General features: G+C 37.5%; 1 protein-coding gene and 1 long non-coding RNA gene across 17 annotated transcripts in view; one reads left to right on the forward strand and one right to left on the reverse strand.

Moving 5' to 3' along the window:
* The window catches only part of HIPK2 (homeodomain interacting protein kinase 2), a 256,347-nt gene that overhangs the window by 102,350 nt on the left and 141,193 nt on the right, over positions 1-12,804 (forward strand). The gene's annotated exons all lie outside the window — the stretch shown is intronic.
* The window catches only part of LOC140530949 (uncharacterized), a 99,553-nt gene continuing 91,037 nt past the window's right edge, over positions 4,289-12,804 (reverse strand). For 2 of the 3 annotated variants that reach the window (XR_011976196.1, XR_011976195.1), the window contains 2 exons: positions 5,862-5,973; positions 4,289-5,245 (listed from right to left, as the gene is read on the reverse strand). This is a non-coding gene — a long non-coding RNA (uncharacterized lncRNA). Of the gene's footprint in view, positions 5,246-5,861; positions 5,974-8,315; positions 8,518-12,804 lie in introns of all 3 variants that reach the window. The other variant, XR_011976194.1, reaches the window with a different exon arrangement.

Below are 12,804 nucleotides of genomic sequence, written 5' to 3' on the forward strand. Positions count from 1 at the left end.
GGGTCTCTAGACCTTAAAACATCGCATCCAGAATTTGCTATGGCACCATTTCCATTCACTGAATGTCAAATGTCTTGAATTATTACAATTATTGATCATAAAACTTTTTTCGCTTCTTAGCAAAAATGTTTACCCCCATCCATATATCCTACATTTGGGCCATGATCTGCATCCTCTAGTTCCAGATGTAGCTAAGAAAGTTTCTAAATAGAAATAGAGACTGGAGTCAAGACTGGACATAGGATTTCAGTGGTACTGGGCACTCCCAGTTGAGGAAACTTCCTCTCTCAGTGCATCTTAGCACCTTCTCTGTACCTCTGAGTCTTAGAGAGTTGACTAGAATACCGAGAGTTTAAATGACTTCCCAGAGCCACAAAGCCAGTATGTATTAAAAATAGGACTTAAACTCAGACCTTTCTGAGAGCCAAGGCCAGCACAGTATCCTCTAGACATATAATATCAAGTCACTGAAGTTAGCCAAGGATCTCTGGAACCCACAACTTGTTTTCTTAAACCCTCAAAGGAAACCTTAATTTTTCTTTTTTTAAAAATTTAGTTAATTTATTTGTTATCAGTTTTCAATAATCACTTCCATAAGTCTTAAATTTTCTTCTCCTCCCTCTCCCTCTCCTCCCCAAGACGGCATGAAATCTTATATGGGTTCTACACATACATTCTTTATTAAATACATTTTCATACTAGTCATGTTGCATAGAAGAATTAAAACGAATGGGAGAAACCATGAGAAAAATACAAAAGAAAACAAAACATGACACAAAAGAAAAGAGTCTGTTTCATTCTGCAGCATGATTCCATAGTTCTTTCTCTGGATGTGGATGGCATTTTTGCCTCAAGAGTCCTTTGGGGATGTTTTAGGTCCTTGCGTTGCTGTGAAGGGTTTAGTCTATCAGAAAGAGTCCTTGCACTGTGACCGCTACTGTGTATAATGTTTTCCTGGTTCTGCTCATTTCACTCAGCATCAGTTCATATAAGTCTTGCCAAGTTTTTCTGAAATACAACTGTTCATAATTTCTTATAACACAATAGTATCCCATTACATTAATATACCACAACTTGTTCAGCCATTCCACAGTTGATGGGCATTCCTTGATTTCTAGTTCTAGGCCACCCCTAAAAGGAGCTGCTATAAATATTTTTATACAAATGGGACCTTTTCCCATTTTTATGATCTCTTTGGGATACAGCCCTAGAAATGATATTGCTGGGTCAAAGGGTATGCACATTTTTGTAGCCCTTTGGGCATAGTTCCAAATTACTCTCCAGAATGGTTGAATCAGCTCATAGCTCCACCAACAATGAATTCATATTCCAACTCTCCCACATCTTCTCCAACATTTATTATCTTCCTGTTTTGTCCTGGTAACTAATCTGATAGGTGTGATATGGTACCTCAGAGTTGTTATGATTTGCATCTCTCTAATCAATAGTGATTTAGAGCATTTTTTCATATGACTATAGATAGCTTTAATTTCTTCCTCTGAAAACTATCTGTTCATATCCTTTGACCATTTATCAGTTGGGGAATGACTTGTATTCTTGTAAATTTGACTCAGTTCTCTATATATTTTAGAAATGAGGCCTTTATCATAGACACTAGTTGTAAAAATTCTTTCCCAGTTTTCTGCTTCCTTCCTAATCTTGGTTGCATTGGGTTTGTTTGTGCAAAAACTTTTCAATTTAATGTAATCAAAATTATCCATTTTGCATTTCATAATGTTCTCTATTTCTTGTTTGATCCTAAATTTCTCCATTTTCCATAAATCTGACAAATACACTATCCCTTGCTTGCCTAATTTGTTTATAGTATCAGCTTTTATACATAGATCATGTACCCATTTAGATTTTATTCTTGTGTATGATGTCAGGCATTGGTCTATGCCCAGTTTCCACCACACTGTTATCCAGTTTTCCCAGCAGTTTTTGTCAAACAGTGAGTTTTCATCCCAGAAGCTGGGGTCTTTGGGTTTTAACAGTGGACTGCTATTTTCATAGACTACTGTGTCTTGATACCCAACCTGTTCCACTGATCTACCCCTCTATTTCTTAGCCAGTACCAAGTAAAAACCTTAGTTTTTCTTAAGAATGATACTCTAGACTAAGGCAGAATTTGAAATTAAAACCTCTAGGTCTAGATGAGATATCTCATATAACCTAAAAATTATCAGGTACCTGGAGGAACTAAATAGACACTCTAAAACTCTGCTCTTTAATTGAACATTCATAATTAAGAGTTGAATGTCTAAAAGATTCTTGGAGACAGAAGGGAAAAAGGTGGGAGCAAGATTCTTCCAGAGTCAGGAAGGGATAGGGTCTGGGGCACGAGTGGAGAGGAGAGCCCCAAGGAGAGTGGGAAGTTTATTCTGAAAGTGACAAGAAATAAAGAGGATAGTTGTAAAGAGAGAGGTGCAGGGGCAGGGGGGGGGGGGGGCAGGGGGAGGAGGTAGGGTGTGGAACAAAGAGGGCCATGACACATGTATCACACTGATGCCCCTGACTCCCTCTTGGGCTCCGGACTGAAGTAAAGACTTCCATGGCCACTGGAACAGAGAAGGTAGAAAATAGAAGGCCTGGAAAAGCCTCTTTGGAAGAAATCCCATTGGATACTTTGTTACTTCTCCCTTTTCTTTGATTCTTTATTTATATACATACAGCCTCGTCTTGTGAAATCACAACAGTCAGATGGCCAGGAATGGAGTCCTTCCAAAGCCACTGCTCCTAGAGGAGTCCCCTAAGATGAAGGGCAATGGTAGGAGGGGAGGAGAGTAGTTGCTTCACAGGGGTTTTTACCCTTTTAGTGTTATATGCTACCATTACCATTGACTAAAACTATACGTACTTGAATTTGCTGAACTAAGAAACTACTAGGGTTTCTTTGGGGGAATGGGTGGGTATTTGCCTGCCAGCAGGAGTAGCTGCTAGAGGTATGAAGGTATCAAGAGTTTCCTACAGCTGCTAAAGAAAGAATTTAAAGATATATTCAAAGGAAAACAAATAAAAGTTGGTTCGTGATTTATGACTAGAATCTTGGGAAGGCATTGTGAAGATTTATGGTTTAGAAGCTCCTGAGGGTAGCCAGATTTCAGGGAATCCATGAACTGAATGGAAACTGTCTCTCTAAACCTTTTAATATATCCTCAAAAGTTGCTAAAAGTATATATTTAATTTTCCGTCAGTCTTTATATTACCTCTCTGATAGAATGGATCCAGATATCAGTGCTTTCTTTTTTATCCATATAAACTAGAGTATTAACCTAAACTTCCTTATTATTTAATCATATACCTCATAATGATATAATTTTTAAAAAAAGTAAGATCCAAGTGGATAGTTTGAAGAGGGATACCTATCTTTAGACTGTTTTCTTATTTGCCTGTTATTTCTTACTCCAAGAAAAATGTTATTCCATTATGGACAAAGTTTTGAGGGATGGAGCAGTTTTGTATGAAGACTAGCAAGGGCATCTAAATTATATATCCCTTCAGACCTGACTGTTTGGGCTTCTGAAACTATGGTTCACCTCATGTTTCCACAAGAATAAGAATGTTAGAGGCTTTCCTAATACCACCTTTTCTTTCGTCACTTAAAATAGACCAGGGCCTTACAGTTTGATGAGGTGATATAAAATTCAAGGTTATTCATTTATAAAATCCAAGATAGCTTCTTATTTATTGTAGCAGGACAGGATACAAAGCGTATTGAGAAGTTTGTTTTTGTAGCACCAGCAATATGCTTTTAAAAATATATACATAGATGTCAGCCAAAAAAAGATAGTTCTTTAGCAAAGAGCATTGTTTTACTAGAGGGTTAGGAGCAGAATTCTTAATCAATTGACTTCCCAGTCTGTGTTGAGAATTTATATTGTGAAATTTCAGTGAACCAAATTTGTGTCTTGTAGTTTTCCCACCCAGAATGTGAATTGGTCTAACATTTCCTATGGGAGAAGTTGAGATATTTTTCATACTTGTGAAACACATATTGGTTGGACCCCCCCATAGGGAACTTATGGGAAAGCATGGACAAGAATGCTTAGAATGGATGGGAAACATCTACATTTCCGTACGTATCCTTAGAGGGAACACCTACATCAATATGCCTCCCTCCCACAGTTGTTGGGACGACAAAATAAGATGATATTTTTGGAGCACTTTGCAAACCTTAAAGCAATATATAAATCCCAGCTTATATATTTCAATTATTATTGTTGCTAATGAAAGAATAGGTCTACTTTTAGACTGGAGAGAAAAGCACATATTTGCCACCAAAGACATGTGAGTTGTTCTCGTCATATAGACCATACCTTATTTTTTTACTGGGTTATTTTTTACTTTACATGAAGGGAATATTCTCATTTATTTCCACTTTCAGGACAGATGCATGGGGACACTCATGTTTTGATACAACATTGTTTATTTCTTTCTTTGATATGCTGCTTCATTTGTAGGTCACAGGACTGATTGTTCAAAAGTAAAACTAGTGGCTTCTCACAATGACTATATGATGAAAACATTGGCACTTGAAAGTTCAGAAACAGTTATTATGGAGATTTGTAAGTTATACTTTACTGTGCAAAAAGGTTCATCTATGGAGTCAGACTCATTGTTCTTGCTTGTTTAGGCCAATGGTGTATGCACTCAAGTGTCTGAAATCTTTGCACATTAAAAATAGTTGATAATAGTTATCCTTAAACTAGTTCTTCACCATAACAAGGTTTCCTTAAGATATACTTTTCATAGCTGATTGCAGTAAGGTAACTAGTTTTTCAGGAAATTTTTGACACAAAAAGGTTTTACACATATGGACTTGTCCTCCCAGAGTGCCAGCTGACCTCTTCATCTTCTCTAAATGAGCTGGATATCTTAGAAGTATTTGTTGTATTTTATCTATATCACAGTAGATATGCTTCTGGGAGTGGAAGCCCTGGGCTGATGAGAGATGAGAATAGTGTGCATGCCTAGCAAAGAAATTTGGTGTGTGACCTCTACCCACCAGGACATAGCTTCAGCCACTCTGTTGGCATGATATAAAAAATACTTTCTCTTCTCTCCTTAATGACCAGCATATTTCACTTGTCTCCTTAAAAAAAAGAGCAGGGTCTATGATATGCAAGTGTTTCTTCCAATACCAAGGTTCCTTTAAACAGAAAGCAGCAAGCTTAAGAATTTTTTATTATGATTATTATTCTTTTTGGTGAAACTTGCCACAGTGAGAAGACAGTATGTAGAAAACCTGTTTAGTGTAGAAAAGACACAAACATACAGGAGTTTTAGCCCTATTGCCAACCTACTCTTGCACAGTATATATCACACAAAGATCTTTCTCTGGAACTATTCTGAACTGTCATTCTTTATATTAGTTAGAAAAAGGAGGTTAGTAATAGAAATTGTCCTTGAGTTTGTGCTTTCTTTAATACATAGAGAGCTTTCTCAACATAGACACTCTCAAAAGTTCCCTCTGAATACTCTTCCTTTTCTTTGTCTGGTTTCAACTAGATTTTAGATGCAGATGACCCCAAAATCCAAACTCCTTAAGAGTGACATCTTAAACCCTCCCCCATCTTTTCTTTCCAGTCTTATCTCTCATCATGCCCCTATAGCTTTAGTTCTTAACCTGCTGTGCATGAGCTTGTTTCTAAAATATTTTGAAAACTGTATTTCAATATAATTAGATTCCTTTGTAATCCTATTATTTTATTTTATTAATTTAAAAAAGGTCCTTAAGCTTCTGAGAAAGGGTCCATAAGCTTCAGCAGACTACCAAAGGGTCCATGACATAAAAAGAGTTGAGAACCTCTGCCCAAACTGAATTGCTTATTATCCTTCAGATATGCCATATGCTTTCCTACCTTCAGACCTTTATTTTTTCTGTCCTGTTCACCACAATCCTCATGTCCTCTAACCTCTACTGTTCCCATCCAGTCTGATCCATCCATTAAAACATCTCAAATGCTGTTTATTCTGTGAAACAGAAAAAAAAAAAGAGAGTGAAACATTATTCCCCCTGAAACAGAAAAAATTGGTCTCTCTGAAATTTTTACATCATTTATCTCTACTAGTCATTTAGTGCTTATATGCTGCCCTTTTGTAAGTTATTTTTAATCTGTACATATCTTAATCGCCATGTTTAGATAATAAATTTTTAGAAGTCACAAACTATGTCTCATATTTCTTTATAATTCCCTTGGGTGCCTAATATAGTAGAGTATATTTAGTGAGTATTTCTTAATTGACTAATTGATCTCTAACCCTGTCCTCCCTCACCAATGCATGGAGCTAGTTGAATTTATCCTTTATATTTCTCTACTCACTGGCTGTTTTTATTCCTAGGGCTCTCAATGAACTAAGCCTATATGTTAGCAATGAAAAAGAGAAAAGGGAACCTCTAGACATAGCCCAAATCAAACATTAGGGCATACTATACTAAGAGTTATAGGGGAAATACAAATGAAAGAGATAATACAACCTTTACCTTTAAAGGACTCTTTAAAGGATCCCTTTGTAGAAATAGGCCCACTTTATGTACCCATGACATTTGTTGGAAACTCTTGAGGAAAAAAAACTATCAAGAGAATTAGTAAAACCACAAAACTGACCTATAGCTTACCTTAAAGGAAAAGAAGGACACAATACTGTGTAGATAGAGTGCTGAGCTTGGAGTCGGGAAGACCTGAGTTTAAATCCTGCCTATGACTCCTAGCTATGTGAGCCTGGTTAAGTGTAATCTTTCTGTGTCTCAGGCAGTTCCCTAGGTCTTATCTACTGAATCCAAGACAGGATTACTCTATTTTGGTGACAGAATTTGCACAGTAGGAATTCTCCACTTGCAGGAGATAATCTAGTTAGGAAAAAGAACTGAACTTTGGAAAGAATGGCGTATGTGATAAGCATTTTCCAGGGAAAGAATACTGACTCTGGAGTCTAAGGATTTGGGTTCATATCTGAGCTTATTACCTGTGTGATTTGAGGCAAGCCTGAAACTGAGCCTCAGTTTCCTCATTTATAATTTGAGAGGTTTGGTGAACTAGATGGTGTTTGAGGTCCCTTCCAGCTTTAAATCTATGATGCTATGATAAACAGTTGAGAAAAAAGCTGGTGTAAAGGTATAGGGAAAGCTTACACAGGGAAACAGATTTCAGAGGTAGATATATATAAGTATATGCAAGGGAATCCTATTTAAAGAGAGTAGGCAACATGACAGCTTTATTAGTATATATTTGGTCAGATGGGCCTTTAGGTCTATTAATATAAATATCACATAGATTTATATAGGTTCTGTTTTCAAAGTTCTTTCATATGCATTTTGATCCTTGAAACAGTCTTGTGAGATATTAAGATCAGGTATTTTCTGTGTTTTATTGAGGGAGCAGATATAGAGCCAGTAAGTATTGGGCATAAGGTCAACTAGCTAATAAGTAGTGAAGCTGAGACTAGAACACATCTTGTGCCCCCCAGACTGGTATTTTTTACTGTACCACACTGGATAGAAGTGATTTTAACTATTAGAAAGAAGATATTAAATGATTTTATTCAAATGTCCTGTTTTGGGAAATTATGTTACTAAATGACCATAGTCACCTACTTTCCTTCTTGAATCCAAGAGAGAAAGAAATTACTTATTTGATCATGGAGTGCAAATAAAAGTAAATTTTCAAGTAATGATTTAACTGTTATATTTGAAATAATGTTGTAGGACTTCAGTTTTGAAAAAAAAAAATGGTGAGTTTCATGAAGATAGCAGTTGTAAGAGTAATTAGCAGCCTGATTCAGTGTATTTAGTTTTCATAAAAATGGCCTTGATAACCCTTCTCTGAATGGTTGTTTCAATGAATGAGTGATATGAAGGCTTGTTTGCTTCATGAAGAATGACAATTAAAAAGAACCAAAAGTACAGCCACTGAGGTTAGAGATTGGTTATACAAGACGTACTGGAGGGGTGGATTGATCTGGCTAATCTGAAAACTGTGTTTTCAGATGTCCTTTCTTTCATTTGGCTCTTACATAAAATCTTCAGATGTGCTCATATAATCCTAATCATGGGCTGCTATCCTGATAGCTTTTTAGTTTCATCACTCCATTTGGCTATTAAAAGTAAGATTAAGATGCTTAAAAGCAAACCAAAAAAATTCCCTTTTGTAAACTAACCCGTGAAACCTCAGAGCTTCATCCCTGATTTGACTAATGGCTTTTAAATGTGAAATGTTTCTGTTGACATTGCCAGAGCACTAGCATAAAAGAACAGCTTATTTCCCACTCACAAGATTTCCACATTGTTACACTGCATTTTACATTGTTGTTCTCACCAGTCAAATGGAAGGGCCAGAGAAGGTTTTTCCACTTTGGTTCTAACTCTGCATTTGTGTTCACCACAGTAGTGACAAGGTGGGTAGATGGAAGGCTATAAAGGAAGCCCTCAGCCCAAGAGTACAGGTTGGCCTTCGGGCTCTCCTGGCCCACACTCTGGTCGCACTTGTAGAACAGTCCCCGACACTTGCTTCAGTCAGTCTGTAGGTGACATACAAGGTCTGATTTGAGTTACTTTCTTAGGGGTAGCCAGTTTGTAGGCTTGCGTACATTTCCAAACTAAGCTGAAAGGAGTCTGTGAAATTCATCCCACTTCAGATTTCTTCCTTGACCTTCCAAGGCTGGATGTATCCCCTTTGTACTCCCTTGATCTGATCTGTAGTTGCAAGGAGGTTCCAAGAGCTAGTCCTAGAGCTAGATAGAGTATGGCCCCTCAAAATTTGTTGCTGCTGTAACAATTTATGGAATGCTACATGTTTTCAAAGCACTTTCATATATATTATTCCTCAAAATCAACCTTCTCAAAATAACCCTTGACAAAAGCTTGGCCAGGTGGCCATTCTCCTTATTTTTATAGATAAGGAACGTGGCTGAAAACTTCATGCAAAATGATTGTCAAATGCTTTGAATGAGAGACGAACGTGGCAGCTACTATTGTGATGGTAAATTCTTCAACTTGAAAAGGGCTACAAGCCAAGACCAAAGTGGAGGGAGTGTTGATGCATGATTTTCTGTTTGCAGATAATTGTGCACTCAATACAGCCTTTGAAGCTGAGATGCAACAAAGTTTAGATCAATTCTCTGCTGCCTGTACTAATTTTGGCCTAACAATTAACACCAAGAAAACACAGGTGCTCCATCAGCCACCACCACACCATCCATACGTGGAACCATCAGTTACAATGTTGAAGTTTTTCAGGGATGTACACATTGATAATGAGGTTGACACGCATTGCCACAGCTAGCTCAGCGTTTGGGAAGCTCTGAAGAAAAGTCTGGGAGAAGAGGTATTAGACTTACTACCAAACTTAAGGTCTACAGAGCCATTGTGCTGACCTCATTGCTGATGCCCATGAAAATGGACAGTCTACCAGTGCCATGCCAGGAAACTGAATTGCTTCCATTTGAACTATCTTAGGAAGATTCTGAAGATCACCTGGCAGGATAAGATACCAGACACTGAGGTCCTTGCTCAAACTAAACTGCCAAAGCTATGAGAGTTGCGCTCAGAGAGTGGAACTTCGATGGACTGGCCACATTGTTCGAATGCAAAATATACGCTTGCCAAAAAGACTATTTTATGGAGAACTCACATGGGGCAGGTGATCACATGGTGGTCAGAAGAAGCAATACAAGCACACTCTCAAGAACTTTGGAACTGATTGTGTGACTTGGGAGACACTGGCAAAGGACTGCTCAGGGTGGCGTGCCCACATCAGAAAGAGTGCTGTGCTCTATGAGCAAAGCAGAATTGAAACAGCTCAAAGGAAACATAGGATGCACAAATTTAGAGTATCCACCTCAAATGTTCACATGGACTATCTGTGCCCCATCTGTGGTAGAACATTCCAAGCTTGTATTGGTCTGATCAGCCAATCAGACACATTGAAACTTGACTTTATCATAGTGATGTCATTTTAGTTCTCTTTGAGAATGAAGAACAACCATGGATAGGGAAACAAGCCCAGTGAGGTTTAGCCACCTGCCTAAAGTAATTCAGTCAGGTGGGGTCTGAACTATAAGTAGAACTGAGGATTCCTGACCCCTAGTCCTCTATTCTAATCAGAGGTGGGGAACCTGCAGCCTCAAGGCTACATGTAGCCCTTTAGGTCCTCAAGCCTGGCCCTTTGACTAGATCCAAACTTCACAGAACAAATCCCCTTGATTAAAGGATTTGTTCTATAAAACTTGGACTCAGTCAAAAGGCACCCAATAACCAAGAAGGCCACATGTGACCTCAAGGCTACAGGATCCCCACCCCTGTTGAATCCTGAACTGTTGAAAAAGTAATGGATAAGTCATCACTCTCAGTTCACAGTATTGTGGAATGCTGATTAATAGAGACTACGTTTCTGTATTTTCATGTTGATTTTCATATATTCTAGAAAATGTATTCGGATTTAAACATCTCTTTCCCTTCCCCAGCTGAACTCAGAGAAGTGTTTTGTCCTCCAGAGAGATTCTGAATTACTATTTGTTCTCTTGTCACACTGGGAATAACATGCTTTGTTTTGCAGAAATTATGTAGATTTGCATTCTTGTTTTGTTGTGACTGTTGCTGCCCCCCTTCCCTCTTAGGGGCAGAAGCACAGGCTCTGTCCAAGGATGTCATCATTCCGAGTCTGTCACCTGAAGTCAACTGAAGATGCTTTGAAATTTTCTGGGTGCATTCTAGACAAAGATGTGCCTATGTGTCTGCCTGTCTATATTCATGTATTTGCACAATGGTAGTCAACCTGGGACAGTGGAAAGAGCCCTAGACTTGGTGTCAGAAAACCTAGTCTCAAATCGGTCATTTCATATCTATGTTCCCTTGGGCAAATCACTTAACTTCTTTAAAACTCGGTTTACTCATCTGGAAAATGTGAATAATATTTTTATTATCTAGTCTATGGAGTTGTTGTGAGGGTCAGATGAAATAATGAAATCTTACAATAGAAATCAAACTATTTTTATTATATATGTTATGTCAGGATTTGCAGCATATGTGAATCTTTCTAAGTCTTCTTAGAAAATGGATCTAGATCACAGATCTGTAATGGAAAAGGACCTTATCATTTAACCCCTTATTGTAGTTCAACAAATGAGGAAACTGAGGCCCAGAGAGCTTAAGTGACATAGATGGCAAAGTCATGATTTGACCTCAGATGCTTAAAAGAAGTAAAGGTTACTTATTAAAGTGTTTTCTAAATTTTTGTAGGACTACCTCCTTCCTAAATCAAAACCAATAGCTAATACTCCATCACATGCTGGGGGCAGGAGGAAACTTGAAAAACTGATTCCTTGTCCTTTCTACCATTGCACGACTGAAGTGAGGCTATGAAACAGTGATAGAATATCTACATGGCTTAATTCAGGTCCTCTCTCTAATCTAGTGAATGTCTTTTCGTAAACTCTCTGGGGACAGGGATCCTGAACAGTGAGTCTTTTGTATTCTCTCAATATTACCCCCTACTCACCTGGCTTAGTGTTAGGTCTGTATTTCTGTATTCCTTTTTCATTGATTGAAAAGGTCTGAAGAAAAGCAACCAAAATGAGTAAGGATGGAAGGACCACATCCACAAAGACAAATGACTATGACTGAGGAGACCTAGGGAATATGAACAGACCCTACAAAATCATAATTCATGATGAAAATGAATATATAGACTTCCTCACTAGATCCTGCAACAGTAGAAGGAAATGCATACGTTGAAGCTTGGCATCATTTTACAACTAGTAAAATGAAGTACTGTTTTACACAGTAGGTTGGGAATATCAGTACTTCATTGTTATGTAAAGGTTATAAAGGTTGAAAATATCGGTCAACAAATATTTTACTAAATCATGTCTAAGTCCTTTCCTTATGGATACATACATATATACACATATGTGTATGTGTACATATACACATGTTGCTAATGTATAAAATACTTCACATTTTCATGTCAAAATAGCAGATAAAATTCATTTATAAAAATAATAACAGTAATCATTTTTAGAGAGACAGCATAGAGACAGAGGATAGAAAGGAGAGTAAAAAGGTCTCAGCAGACCATATAGTATTTTAAGGTCTTCAGAATGCTTTTCTCTTAATACCTCTCTATAAGGTAACCACTTTAGCAAAACTTTATGAAGCACCTAATGTATACATGGTACCATGCTAGACACTAGGGATCTAAAAATAAAAAACAACATGCAAAGAATTTAGAACCTACTGGAATTTTCCATATGGCAAACAAGATTTATCATACTGAAAGTATCAACATTTAGAGAACTCTGTTTTCACATAATGGTGATTATTGTATTTATTATCCTTCCCTCCAATTCTCCTAGATTCTGGTACCTAAAGTATGTTGTCTACATCTCCTCTATGGCCCCATCCCACTCTACCTTGTCTTATGTTGCTTTTTGTACATATCTTATATCCCCCCACCTCTTCTTTCCTGGACAAGCTCTTTTAGGGGAAGAAAGGTGTCATTTTTTCATCTCTGCATCCTTAGTGTCTACTATAACTCCCAAGACAAATATTTAATTGTTGTAGTTACACCTGTTGATTGGCACCACATGCTCCAATATAAAAACAATCTCCTAATTATTAGAGCTGTCCAAAGATGGTATGGGCTATTCCTAGGAGGTAGTAAATTCTTCATCTGTGCATGTTTTTAAGCTGAAACATGTTGATCAATTGTCAGGGTTGTTATAGATGGGATTTATAATTTGGATAAAGGGTACAAGTAGATGAACTCTAAAGCATTTCAAACTCTAGGTCTTTTGAGTGTATAAATT

This window comes from Notamacropus eugenii, chromosome 3 (genome assembly GCF_028372415.1).
Source record: "Notamacropus eugenii isolate mMacEug1 chromosome 3, mMacEug1.pri_v2, whole genome shotgun sequence".
NCBI lineage: Eukaryota > Metazoa > Chordata > Mammalia > Diprotodontia > Macropodidae > Notamacropus > Notamacropus eugenii.